Below are 15,362 nucleotides of genomic sequence, written 5' to 3' on the forward strand. Positions count from 1 at the left end.
TCTAGGGATCACGGAGAATTAGGGAAACATGACACGACCAGAGGAACATAATAACCTTCCAGTAACTGATCCCGAAGAAGTTGAGGTCCAGGAATTGCCCAAGAAAGGATTTAAAACAATCGATCTAAAGAGGCTCAGAGAACTACGAGAGAACCCAGAGAAACCAAAACTAACTACTGGAAACCGAAAAGGCCAATGTGATAGTTAATTATACGGGTCAACTTGGTTGAGCCATCGCACCCAGGTATTTGGTCAAGCATTGTTCGGAATGTTTCTGTGAAAGTGTTTTTTGAATGGGCGTAATAGTTACGTTGATGGCCTTTGTATAAAGCAGATTACTCTCCATAATGTGGGTGGATCTCATCCAATCAGCTGAAGCCCTTATTAGAACAAAAACTTTCCTGAGCAAGAAATTCTGCCAGCAGACTGCCTTTGAATTCCGACTGCCTCTCTTCCCGAGGTCTCCAGCCTGTAGCCCCATGTATGAGTTGTGGCACTACAACATGAATCGAATTCACAACTTCCCAGGGTGCCTGCCATCAAAGTGAGGGCATTGATTGAAAAGGAATGAGATCCTGAAAATTGGAATGGGGATGTATGGGAAGACCTGACGAAACTGGGGACATTGAACCTCTAAATTTGAATGAATCCTCATGGCCAGAGGAAGTAGCCTCAACAAAATAAAGGCCATGCATGACAAGGCCACAGTTACCATCACACTCGGTAGTAAAAGCTTGAAAGCTTTTCCTTTAAAATCAGGAAAAAGACAAGATGTCTCAGCCTCACACTTTCATTCAACATAGTACTGGAAGTCCTAGCCAGCATCAGGAAGGAAGAAGTTAAATCGTCTCTGTTAGCACACGACATGGTCTTAGACATAGAAAACACTAAAAACCACACCAAAAAAAAAATGTTAGAACTAATAAACAAATTTAGTAAAGTTGCAGGATACAAAATTAACACACAAAAGTCAGTTATGTTTCTATACACTAATGATAAGCTATCTAGAAAGAAATTAAGAAAGCAATGCCGTTTACAACTGCATTGAAAAGAATAAAATACTTGGGAACACATTTAACCAAGGAGGTGAAAGATCCTTATACTGAAACCTATAAGACTTCAATGGAAGAAATTGAAAAAGACACAAATAAATGGAAAGATATTTTATGTGCAAAGATTAGAAAAATTAATATTGTTAAAATACCCATACTACCCTAAAGTGATCCACAGATCCAATACAATCTCGATCAAAATTCCAGTGGCGTCTTCCACAGAAGTAGAGAAATAATATTAAAATTCATATGGAACCACAATAGATGTCAAATGACCAAAGCGATCTTGAAACAAAAGAACAAAACTAGAGACATCACACCTCCTTATTTCAAACTATAGTACAAAGCTACGGTAATCAAAACAGTGTGTTACTGCCATAAAAACAGACACATAGACCAATAGAACAGAATAAAGAGCCTAGAAATAAACCAGTACATATATAGTCAACTCATCTTGGACAAAAGGTGCTAAATACCCAGTGAGAAAGGAGCGGTCTGTTCAATAAAACTGGGTACCCACACACAAAAGAATGAGATTGGACCCTTATGTTGGACCAAACACAAAATCCACTTGCAACGGATTAAAGACTTAAATGTAAGATTTGGAACTGTAAAGCTCCTTCAGAAAACATATGGAAAAGGCCCCTCGAGACTGGTTTTGACAATGATTTGGGGGTAGGACATCAAAAGCATAAGCAACAAGAACAAAAATCCTCATGGTGAGAGCGAGCATCCTTGTCTTGCTCCTGACCATAGGGGAAAGGCTTTCAGATTTTCCCATTGAGCATATTAGCTGTGGGCTTTTCATATATGGCCTTTATGATGTTGAGGTATATCCCAGAGATCCCGACTTTGTTGAGGGTTTTTTTTTTTTTTATCAAGAATGTGTGCTGTATTTCATCAAATGCTCTTTCTGCATCTGTTGAGAGAATCATATGGTTTCTATCCTTTCTTTTATTAATGTGGTGTATCACATTAAAGTCTCAGCCTCAGCAATCAGACAACAAAAAGAAATACGGGGCATCCAAATTGGCAAGGAAGAAGTCAAACTTTCACTATTTGCAGATGACATGATACTCTATGTAGAAAACCCAAAAGACTCCACCGAAAAATTGCTAGAACTAACACACAAATTCGGCAAAGTCACAGGATATAAAATCAACATGCAGAAATCTGTTGCATTTCTATACGCCAGTAACGAAGCGGCAGAAAAAGAAATCAAGGAATTAGTCCCATTTACAAGGGCACCAAAAACAATAAGACGCCTAGGAATAAGCCTAACTAAAGAGGTAAAAGATCTGTACTGTGAAAACTATAGAAAGCTTATGAAAGAAATTGAAGACGACACAAAAAAAATGGAAAAAGATCCCATGCTCCTGGATAGGAAGAACAAATATTGTTAAAATGTCGATACTACCCAAAGCAATCTACACATTTAATATGATCCCTATCAAAATACCACCAGCATTCTTCACAGAGCTAGAACAAACAATCCTAAAATGTGTATGGAGCCACAAAAGCCCCTGAATTGCCAAAGCAATCCTGAAAAAGGAAAACAAAACTGGAGGCATCATGAGTCCAGATTTCAAGCCATATTACAAAGCTGTGCTTATCAACACAGGACGGTAGTGGCACAAAAACCGACACATAGATCCATGGAACAGAATAGAGAACCCATAAATGGGCCCACAACTATATGGTCAACTCATCTTTGACAAAGTAGGAAAGAATATCCAATAGAAAAAAAGTCCCTTCAACGAATGGTGTTGGGAAAACTGGACAGCAACAGGCAAAAGAATGAAACTGGATGAAAGACCTAAATATGAGGCAAGAAAACATCAAAATCCTAGAGGAGAACACAAGCAACAATCTCTTTGACCTTGGCCGTAGCAACTTCTTACTAGACACATCACCCAAGACAAGGGAGACAAAAACAAACATGAACTCTTTGGACTTCATCAAGATAAAAACCTTCTGCACAGCAAAGAAAGCAATCAACAAAACTAAAAGGCAGCCTATGGAATGGGGGAAGATGTTTGCAAATGACATATCTAATAAATGGTTAGTATCCAACATCTATAAAGAACTTCTCAAACTCAACCCCCTCCTAAAAAAAAAAAACAACAAACAATGCAGTTAAAAAATGGGCAGAAGGCATGAATAGACAATTTTGCAATTGTCTATTGTAAAATCCACATGGCTAACAGACACAGGAAAAGATGCTCCACATCACTCATCGTCAGAGAAATACAAATCAAAACCATGATGAGATAGCACCTCACACATTGTAAGAATGGCTAAAATTAACAACGCAGGAAACAACAGGTGTTGGTGAGAAACGGTGAAGAAGGGGGATCCTCTTACATTGTTGGTGGGAATGCAAACTGGTGCAGCCACTCCGGAGAACAGTCTGGAGGTTCCTCAAAGAACTAAAAATAGATCTACCCTATGACCCAGCAGTTGCACTATTAGGTATTTACCCAAAGGATACAAAAGTACAGATTCGAAGGGGTACCTGCGCCCCGATGTTTATAGCAGCACTATCAACAATAGCCAAACTATGGAGAAAGCCCAAATGTCCATCGACTGATGAATGGATAAAGAAGATGTGGTATAGATATGCAATGGAATCTTAGCCATCAAAAAGAATGAAATCTTGCCACTTGCAACAACGTGGATGGAACTAGAACTTATTATGCTAAGCGAAATAAGTAAATCAGACAAACATCACATGATTTCACTCATACGTGGAATTTGAGAGAAGTGACAGATGAACATAAGGGAAGTGGGGGGGAAAAGAAGAAAGGGAAGCAAGCCACAAGAGACTCTTTTTTTAAATTTCTTCTTTTTTTACGTTTATTAATTTTTGAGAGAGAGACAGATTGTGAGTGGAGGCGGGGCAGAGAGAGAACGGGAGACACAGAATCCAAAGCAAGCTCCGGGCTCCGAGCTGTCAACACAGAGCCCGATGCGGGGCTCGAATTCACGAACCATGAGATCATGACCTGAGCGGAAGTTGGACACTTAACCAACTGAGCCACCCAGGTGCCCCAAACCACAAGAGATTCTTAATGATAGAGAACAAACTGAGGGTTGACAGAGGGAGGTGAGTGGGGATGGGCTAGATGGGTGATGGGCATTAAGGAGGGCACTTGTGATGAACACTGGGTGTCGTATGTAAGTGATGAATCACTGAATTCTACTCCTGAAACCTATATTGCACTGTAGATCAACTAACTAGAATTTAAATACATTCGTCGAAAGCAAAAATAAACACGTGGGAAGATATCAAATTAAAAAGCTTCTGCACACACCAAAACGAAACAATCAATAGAGTGAAAAGGCAACCTACAGAATTGGAGAAAATATTTGAAGACTGAAATAGATATATACCTGAAAGGAGTTAATATCCAAAATATAGAAGGAACTCCTAAAACTCAAGAGCAGAAGCAAACAAACAATAACAGTCCAATTTATAAGCGGGCAAAGGACATAAACAGCCATTTTTCCAAAATAGACATACAAATAGCCGACAGATGTATGAGAGGGTGCTCAACATCACCAGTCATCAGGGGAATGTAAATCAAAACCACAAAGAGATATCACCTCACACCTGTCAGGATGACTATTAGAAAAACGACAAGAGGAAATGAGTGTGGGCAAGGGTATGGAAAGAAGGGAACCCATCTACACTGTTTTCGAAATGTAAATTTGTACAATCATTGAGTAAAACAGTATGGAGTTTCCTAAAAAAAAAAAAAAAATTAATCATAGAACTACCAAGTAAATCCAGAAATTCCCTAGGGTCATTGCAGCATTATTGACAATAGCCGAGGTATGAAAACAACCTAAGTGTCCACTGATGGATGAATGGATAAAAAAATATATTATATCTTACACGCGTGTATTATATCTATTTAATGAAATGCTATTCAGCTATAAACATGAAGGAAATCTCGTCATTTTCAACAACACGGGTGAACCGTGAGGACATTATGCTAAGCGCGGTAAGTCAGACAGGAGGACAAATACTATAAGATCTCACTTATATGTGGAATCTAACAAAGCCCAACTCCAGTGTTTACCAGGAGCCGGGGGAGGCAGGTTAGGTTGGGGGGAATGAAGAGATGTTGACCGGAGCATGCACACTTGAAGTTATAAGAGGAGTACGTTCTGGGGACGTCCCGTAAGCATGGGACTATAGTTAACAAAACTGCCTTGTATACTTGAAAGCTGCTAAGAGACTGATTCTTAAATGTTCTCTCCATAACAACAACAAGAACAGAAACAACCAAATGGTACTTATGGGAGGCAAAGGATGTGTTAACTGCCCTTACCGTGGTAAGCATTTTGCAATATATAGGAATACGAAATTCTCACGGTGCACCCCTTAAACTTACACAATGTTATATATTACCCGTATCTCAGTAAAGCTGGAAAATGTGTGTCTGTTCCCAAATTCCACTCTTTATAAGGATACCACCTCAATATGACCTCCTCTTAACTCTCACTAGTTAAGTGTCATCCTCAATGACACTATTTCCACGTAAGGTCACATCCCAAGGTACTGGGGGATAGGACTTAAATATGTGAATTCGGGGGGGGGGGAACGTCAGTCGATCCATAAACATATGTTTCCATTATACACATCGGTTATAGCTAACGGATAGGTAGGTAGGTAGTGAAAGCCTGAAACATCATGGAAATGTTATATACCAATTCAAGGACAGTGGTTACCTCCAGAGAGGGAGGGAGACAGGAAGAAAGGTTTAGGGATGGAACTCTCATAGTCTCCTTAACCTTATCTTAAAAAAGCAAAGCAAAACAAAACAAAACAAAACAAAACAGTTCTATTAGGGCAAAATAATTGTTAAATCTGAGCTCTGAGTGACCGGTATATAGACGTATGTTGCATTATTTTTTAACCTCTTGGGAGTGTTTGATACTTTGTATCTATAAAAAAGTAATTCATTCTGGGGTGCCTGGGTGGCTCAGACGGTTGGGCGTCCGACTTCAGCTCGAGTCATGATCTCTCACGTTGGTGAGTTCGAGCCCCGCATCGGCTCTGTGCTGACAGCTCGGAGCCCGGAGCCCGCTTTGGATTCTGTGTCTCCCTCTCTCTCTGCCCCTCACCTGCTTGTGCTCTGTCTCTGTCTCTCTCTCTCTCTCTCTCCCTCCCTCAAAAATAAATAAACATTAAATTTTTTTAAAAGTAATTCATTCCTTCATTCATTTTCTTGAAAGAAGTTACAGAGGACTGACTCACTAAGCTCAACAACACAGATAGCCCTTCCTCCAACAACGAGAGTTATGTCATTGTTTTTACATTTTAAAATCAAATGAAGCGTCGCTGTGATTTTAGTGATCCTGTTATTTATAAAAATCTATATCTTTAAAGACATGATTACACTCAATGGGCTAAGATGCTCCCGTCATGAGATATTAAGCCGCGTCTGAGACAGGCAAAGAGAAAAAAATTCTAACCCCGCATTTTATGCTTATGCCATGGCCTACTCGTTGTGGCTAGAACGGGGTAGAAACACGCAAAATCTTCCAAATCTTTCTTCCTCCTACCTTTTATCTCTGCGTCTTTTGAAAAGTGGGCTTGTAAAGTTCAGTTCATGTAAGTCCCATCTGTAAATGTGTTTTCTACTTACACAAATTAAGAGGATACCTGAGTCAAAGGACCTCAGAGTCTAACCCTGCTTTGCCAATAGCCAACTGCTTGCTTTGGGGCAAGCTTTATTAGTTTGTTTTTTGTTTTTGTTTTTGTTTTCGTCCAGAAAACGAAAGATTTGAATCGTTCTGAGATCTAAATGTGTTAAGAAACACAAAGATGATTTATGTAATTTGTGAAAATGTCAAACTTTCAGTTGAATATTCAGTTACGTGATGAGTTACCGTAGCTGATGTGATGAACTTTTTCTCAGAGTGGAATACAATCGCTTGTTTGTGCTGGCAACCTGGAGACACAATCTCTGTTAATCTGACCCAATCACACAGCCCCCCCCCCCCCAACGTAACATTATGCACACATCGAGACTCCTGAAGCGCCTTGACAATGATAAAACACATGTCCCGGGAAGGAAAAAGACGTCTCTGTAAAATCTTGATGTCAGATGCAGCTTTCATCCGGGAGTCTTGAGCATGATTTTTTTCCTGAGCGGAACTTGACGAAGTCTTGGCCCCTTAATCCCTCTCTGCAAGAAAGCCAATCATACCGACTACATCCTAGGTTTTATGGAAGATTTTGGGGGGCCACAGGGAAGGAGCGGGTTAGATGACACACAGTGTTCCACGTGAATACTCCCAAACAGAACCACCTCTGCTCCGAGACTCGTCGTTGAGATTTCCGCCGCTGGCTGTCTCTCCTTCCCCAGACTTGGCCCAAATAGTGCGTAGTTCACCTCTCTTCCTTGAGGGACTCTGGGCCTCGGAAACTCCATCCTCCCTCTCTGTATCCTTACTCAAGGATCTTTTCAACAAAGCTGGTCTGTGCTACAAAGAAATTCTTCTTCTTGAAGAAGAATTTGAAGGTAAACTTTTGCACCTGTAGGCATTTGCAGACACAGATCCCTTGCCTATTAATGGCTGTATTTAACGTGCACGCAGCCTGCTTGACGCTCAGGTCTCGATTATGTACCAAGCCTTGGACTTTTGCCTCCAGAAATGGTGCCCCTCACCCCCAATGCAGCACATGCAACAGACCTTACAGGCTACCTCCCAGGCACCAAAATTATTAGCGGACACTGAAGTTGCCTTGGACCCAGCCCCTAATTGCATCAGAACCTGGCTACTCGAAGACTGGCTTTCTTCATCTATCCGAACTCAATTGGAAAAATCTACTTAATTAAATAGGAAAGTGGTTAACGTTGTGCAAGTACAATTTTCTCAGATGATTAGACACTTTTTCTTTTGAAATGAATAAATAAGAGGGAAAGAGGGGCAGAAGAATAATGGTACAGGTTTTACTTTTCTAAAGTTGGAATAAAATTAGCATAATTTCCCTTTTATTAAGCTACAGTAGATAGAAGGCACATTATAGACACTGTAGGTGGAGTTGTGGGTGGACACAGAAGAGGGGTAATGAGAGAGCATTGAAAATACAGCTGAAATAATGAATCAGGCTGCAGAATGGAGAATAGAGAATACAAAAAGAACAAGGAACACTTCACCGTTGATGTGGGCTTCCAAAGTTATACTTTGTGCTCAAAGGGGAAGAAAGCACAATAATATCATTCATTAAACTATCTAATTTTATTCAAACTAATCATGATGGAAATGGAAGGTACATTTGATCTGGAGCAAACTTGCTAGAATGTCAGAACCTTGGGGGTAGTGGTCATTTTGCCCACCCCCCTCAAAGCACGGACAATGCAACCGTCCACCTATACCTTCCCTGTGCCATTCATTGTACAGACGAGGAAAGGAAGGCCCAGGGAAGGTTTGCAGAATAAGTGGTTTTTCGAAACATTGTAGAGCTTTGTGACGCCGGCAACCAAACCTCCACGTGATTTCTACAGAGCGGGCTCCACTGCGTGACGTAACGCAGAAAGTGAATCAGGAAATTATTAACAGGATTGGGCCAATCGGTCTAGATTCGTAAAGGATGTATACAGACGAGGAAGTGACTCGGAATCTGTGATTTCTTCACCTGATCTGTGCCAGGAATAATATTTAGATGGCCCCATTGTTTCAGCTACAAATCTGGAAAGCCCGAGAGTTACCTGGACAATATTTTCCCTCGTAGGCAGTTAGATAGCAAAGTCTCTGGCCCAAAATGCGTCCTGGGATGTCACCTTCTCAGCCAGCTTTCTCTCTGTGTCTCCCACACAATGGTCCCACTCTTGAAATTTTCTCCCTGCTCGGGATCTTCTTCTCGGTCTCCTCCCAGACTTTCTTACTTCCCACTCACGCATCGTTTACCGCTCCCCATAGTCCCTACTCTCTTCTTCTCATTATGATTCCTCTTGACAGCTACTGAGAGATGCTTTGATGGCCCGCTAAATATGAGGCCCGATTTTTCCTTAATGTAAAAAAGGTAGATCCCCCTTACTCAAAGCCGAGGGCCATTCTTCTCCAGAAACATAATTCATGGTGTGGTTTCCCGCCCCCCCCCCCCCGCCCCAAGAGATTTTCTTCCTAGAGAAGAGGGCTCTTCTGTATATATTAGGATGAGCTGTTCTGACGCAGTTACAAAAAGATAGTAAAAAGTGAGGTTTTCCCTGAAAACAAAGGGAAACCCTGGATCCTGCTACAAGGTCCGCTTCTTCCCATGATGGATAATCTTAGATAATCCCATAATCTCTTTGTCCCTTCTTGAGCCTCCCTGCAGGAATTCTGGCTGTGCTTAAAACAACTCACCTGAGATCGTGCTGTTCTCAGCCACCTTAGCTGGTGGAGACTTTCAGCTAGTCTTTGATTCAGCATGTTATTTGCCACGCTTATAACGTCTGAAATCATTGCTATGTCTGTTTTCTTACATTTAAATTTCGGTTGCGTTCTCTCAGGGCAGCAACTCTGTTGCTCCTGGTTTGGTGTCATTCCCAGTGACAGTTTCTGGCTCATAGCATGTGCTCAATAAATACTTGCTGAATGTAAGGTAAGTGACCTAATACAAGGTTGGTGATCAAGGTTCTGCCACTTACGGACGGCTCTCTAGGGGGACAACTTATCTGTACATATGGCCCAGAAACATCACTAGCCACCTGAATTGAGGATGTTGGGCTGAGCCAAGAGGTTGTCTAACCTTCTGTGGGCAAGAAATTTGCCCCTATGCCACCTATGGTAGACCGAATCATGGAAATCAATTCTTCACCCTTCCTATCCTCGTGCTTTCTGTGGCCTTTGATTTTAGATTCAGTCATCTCTTGCTTTGGCCAACGTGGGCTGAAGTGATGCTGAGTCAATCCTGAGCCCAGACCTTAAGAGCCTCTGCATGTTTCTGTGAAGAGCTGAGCCGAACTGGAAAAAAAATCTGAGCTTCTAGGTAGTCAGTTAACAAGCCCAAAGGGGCGCCTGGGTGGCTCAGTCGGTTGAGCGACCGACTTCGGCTCAGATCATGATCTCACGGTCTGTGAGTCCTAGCCCCGCGTCGGGCTCTGTGATAATGGCTCGGAGCCTGGAGCCTGCTTCGGATCCTGTGCCTCCCTCTTTCTCTGCCCCTCCCGCACTCACTCTCTGTCTCTCTCTCTCTCTCTCTCTCTCAATAATACAATAAATACATGTTAAAAAGACTTTTTAAAAAAGATAACAAGCCCAAAGGAAATAACAGCCAAGCATTTAATCACTTACTGTGGTATTATAAGCAAGAGACTAAACAGTAGAAAGTGTTAGTTTCCCCAGTGTTCCATTTTCCACCATGAAAGAGCACCAGGTGAAGGTCAGATACATCATTGGATGGGAGGAATCATCTCATTGCTGAGGGAGCCCCAAGCAAAAAACCTCCTTCCATTAATGGATCTGGAGGTGAGGGGAAGAAAGAGAAGGAAAGGTTAAGAGTGGAAAGTACTGAATATTGAGGTAGAGTGGATAAAATATTCTTTAGAATCCCTGAAAAAATATTCTCAGTAGAGGTGACAGAGAGATGCACTAGCCAAAGGTCCCTAATAAAGAGGCCTCCGAATGGAGGTGCCTTGGCTAGGAAAGCAGATATGCATAAGAACATGGCTGGTTGAGGGGCACCTGGGTGGCTCAGTCGGTTGAGTGTCTGACTTCGGCTCAGGTCATGATCTCATGGTTAGTGGGTTCGAGCCCCGCGTCGGGCTCTGTGCTGACAGCTCAGAGCCTGGAGCCTGCTTTGGATTCTGTGTCTCCCTCGCTCTCTGCTCCTCCCCTGCTCATGCTCTGTCTCTCTGTCTCTCTGTCTCCTTCTCTCAAAAATAAATAAACATGAAAAAAAATTAAAAAAAAAAAAAAAAAAGAACATGGCTGGTTGGGAGGCCTGAATCCCTGACTGCAGCTCCCTTTACAGACTGTAACGCATTATCTGTGCACCAAGTCTGGTGTGGAGAGATGACAGCTTTGGCCAATGAGGCCTGGTAGGTAGGCCCTTCGTAATGGCCAGAATGGCCGGGCCTGAAAGATCACATTTAGATGTTTGACCGAGAGCCTGACTTCTCAGTTTCCATTTGCCATGTTGGACCGCTGCCATTACGATGAGAAGAGCTTCCTCGAGTAGCTACTGCCTCTTTATCCTGGGTCCCAGAATGAACACATACGGAGTAGAGCCACGCCAGTTGACTTAAAGACATACAGTTAGAGGGTAGAGCTGCCCTAGCCATGAGAAGATGAAGGCGAACCATCAAGTGGAGCCCAGCCTGCATCAGCAAAGCCAATTTAACTGATCCATAGATCTGTGAGAATAAAGGCTGGCTAATTTCAGCCACCAAGTGTGGGGTGTTTGTTACACATTATTGCAGCCACTAAGTTTGGGGTGTTACCCATTAATGTGGCATAGCTAATAGATACACTACCCTCTCTCCAGCCATCATGGGTGTGGGCCTCTGCTAGACGTCCTTATTTCAATCAAATGTTACCAAAGATGCAAAGAGACTGGGGAAAAAAAAAAAAAAAAAACACCACTCACAGTGAGAAGACGAATGAATCAATCAAGAGAAGTCCAGAAATGATAGAGCTTAGTAGACAAAGACATTCAACTTGTTAACAAATGTTCAAGAAGCTAGATGACAGATTGGACATGTTGAAAATGGGAGATAAAACAAAGACATCAATTGGGCTTTTAATTCTAGAGATAAAAAGACTACAATTTCTAGGCACTGTATAGAATTAATGGCAGATTAGACATGGCAGAATGTCTAGTTCTGACCTTGAACACACAGCAATAAAAAACGTCCAAGAAGATGGGAAAAATAATAGAACGTTAATGGGTTGTACAACAATTTCTAGCAGCCTAATGTATATGAAATTGGAGTCCTTGAAGGAGAGGATTTGGGGGAAAGGAGGAGAAAAAAGTCCCTGAAAAAATAATAGCAAAAAAATTTTGATGCAAACTATAGGTGAACATATTTTAAAAGTTCAACAAATCCCTAACACAAATAACAGACAGAAAATTACATCGAGGCGCATGATAAATTTCACAAAACAACTGATAAAGAAAAGAAATCTAAAAAGTACCCAGAGAAAAAAACACATTAAGTCCAGAGGAACAAAGGCACGACATATTCAAAGCATTGAAAGAAAAACAACTATCCACGTAGAATTCTTTCCCAGTGAAAATATATTTCAAACTTAAGGCAAAATAAAGGCATTTTCAGACACATAAAAGCTGTGCTCTAAAAAGTAAATTCCTTCAAGAAGAAGGAAAATGATTTGAGATGTACATCTGGATCTACACAAAGTCAGGAAGATCAGCGGAAATAATAACTACATGGATGAATATTAAAAATAAGTTCTCATTGCTTAAATCCCTTTTTTTTTTAAATTTTTTAACGTTTATTTATTTTTGAGACAGAGAGAGACAGAGCATGAACGGGGGAGGGTCAGAAAGAGAGGGAGACACAGAATCTGAAAACAGGCTCCAGGCTCTGAGCTGTCAGCACAGAGCCCGACGCGGGGCTCGAACTCACGGACCGTGAGATCATCACCTGAGCCGAAATCGTCCGCTCAACCGACTGAGCCACCCAGGCGCCCCATCTTAAATCCCTTTTAAGATATTATTGATGGTCTAAAGCAGGAATTGGAAATCTTTTTCTGTACAGAGCCCAGTCCAAAGTATTTTACGCTTGGTAGCTTATATGGTCTCTGTCACAACTACTTAATGTCGCTGTTTTTGCATGAAAACAGCCATAAGCAATATGCAAATGAGTACATGTCACTATTTTCCAATAAAACTTTATTTACAAAAACAGATGGTGGTCTGGACTTGACTCATGGGCTATAGCTTACCAAACCTTGGTTTAAAACAAAAATAACAATATATTGGAGGGTTTATAACATATATAAACATAAGATAGATGCCCCCAAAAAGGCACAATGACTGGAAGGGAAAAAGGAAAATATATGTAACAGAAAGGCTGTTATACTACCCGTGAAGTGTAGCATTTGAGGATAGACTAGTATAACGTAAGGATGTACATTATAAAACCTAGAGCAGCCACCAAAATAACAAAACAAAGCATTATAGTCAATAATTCAACAAAGGAGATAAAACAGAATCACAAAAAATCAACCCAAAAGAAGGCGAAAAAGAGAGCTGAACAAAGAACAGTTCGAAGAAAATAAATAGATGTTTGACTTAAACACAATCAATAATCAAATAAAATACAAATGATCTTGACACTCCAATGAAAACTTCATAAAGGCTCAGATTAGGTTTCAAAAAATCAGGATCAAACTATGCTTTGCCTATAAATAGCTTAAAAATTCAAAGTGTGAAATGGCAGACCATGATAATACTAATCAAAATAAAGCTGAAGATACATTCATATCAAAGTAGATTTCAGAAAAATTAACATTACTAGGGATAAAGACAGTAAGCTTGTAAGTGGGTCAGTTCATCAAGAGAACACATCAATCCTAAACATGTATTCACCTTAAAACTGAACATCCATACTGAAAAGTTTAACTGTATTTGCAAACAATATGTCATCCGTGAATAAAATCCTATAAATAAAAATGTGGCATGAATGCATAAATGGCTTAGCAAGGTGACAGGATTTTATATTAATGTGCAAAAATCAACAGTATTCCTATAGGCAAGCAACAAAAATCAGCAACTGAAACTCAAAAACAATACCATTCACAATAAGATATAGAAAATACTTGGGGATAAACGTGACAAAATATATGTGAGACCGGCACACTGAAACGTATAAACCATCATCAAGAGAAATTAGAGAAGACTTAATAAATCAAAAAGTATACACAAAAATAAATCCCAAATGGATGAAAGGTCTAAATGTGAAATGGGACACCATCAAAACCCTAGAGGAGAAAGCGAGCAACAACCTCTTTGACCTCAGCTGCAACAATTTCTTGCTCGACACATCTCCAAAGGCAAGGGAATTAAAAGCAATAATAAACTATTGGGACCTCATCAAGATAAAAAGCTTCTACACGGCAAAGGAAACAATCAACAAAACTAAAAGGCAACCGACGGAATGGGAAAAGATATTTGCAAATGACATATCGGATAAAGGGCTAGTATCCAAAATCTATAAAGAACATACCAAACTCAAACCTGAACAACAGGTGTGAGGTGATATCTCGTTGGGTTTTTTTTTTCATAGATCCCCTCTATCAGAATAAGCTCCCCTCTATTTCTAATGGGTATTGTGTTTTCTCAAATGCTTTTTCTGCTTCTATTGAGGCGATCATTTGCTCTTTGTTATATGATATTAATTAATGTTTTGGATTTTAAACCAACTTTCCACTTTGGCATCCCATTTGGTTATGTTGCATAATCCTTCTTATATGTAGTGGAGTTTGGTTTCCTGCTATTTTGTTGTGGATTTTTACATGTATATTCATAAGATGTATGGGTCTGCAGTTTCCTTGTGATATATTCTTCTGGTTTTGGTACCAAGGTTGGGAAGTGTTCTTCCTCTCTTTCTTTTGGAAGGCTTTGTAAAGAACTGCTATTCGTTTGCTTTACCTGTTTGGTAGAATTCACCAGTGCAGCCGTCTGGGCCTGGCCTTTTCTTTTAGGTAGTTTTTTGGTAACTAATTCAATCTTCTAACTGCCGTAAGTCCACTCAAATTGTCTAGTTTTTCTTGAGTCACATTCGGTGGTTCGTGAGTTCTAGAAATTTAGCCATTTCAGTTGTGTTGCCTAATTTATTTTCATATAATTGTTCATTGTACTTATAATCCTTGCTAAACATTTGTCAATTTTATTAATTTTATTGAAGCTCATTCTTTCCAAAAAACCAGTCCTTGGCTGCACTGATTTTCTTTATTTTTTTATATTTTCTATTTCATTAATTTCTGCTCTAATAATTTTTTCCTTCCTTCTCCTCACTTTAGGTTTAGTTTGTTCTTCTTTTTTCCAATGTCTTCAGGCAGAAAGTTATTAATTTTCACTCATGTTAGATTATTTTCTAATTTTCTTTGGGATTTCTTCTGTGAACTATTGGTCGTTTATGTGAGATTTATGTGAGTGCTGTTTAATTTCCATCTTTTTGCAAGTTACCCTACTACTGGTTTTTAAATTTTATTCCCTTGTGGTCTGAGAACATACTCCGTATCATTTCTATCCTTTTAAACGTAATTAGGTTTGTTTTAGAGTCTATCTTGGAAAATGTTCCATGTGCATGTGAGAAGAATGTGTATTCTGTTGTCTTGAGGTGG

At 40.2% G+C, this 15,362-nt stretch overlaps 1 pseudogene; it reads left to right on the forward strand.

The window, feature by feature from the left end:
- Positions 1 to 28: 28 nt before the first annotated feature.
- LOC123594352 overlaps positions 29 to 15,362 on the forward strand; it is a 65,761-nt pseudogene continuing 50,427 nt past the window's right edge.

This window comes from Leopardus geoffroyi, chromosome X (genome assembly GCF_018350155.1).
Source record: "Leopardus geoffroyi isolate Oge1 chromosome X, O.geoffroyi_Oge1_pat1.0, whole genome shotgun sequence".
In the NCBI taxonomy this organism is placed as follows: domain Eukaryota; kingdom Metazoa; phylum Chordata; class Mammalia; order Carnivora; family Felidae; genus Leopardus; species Leopardus geoffroyi.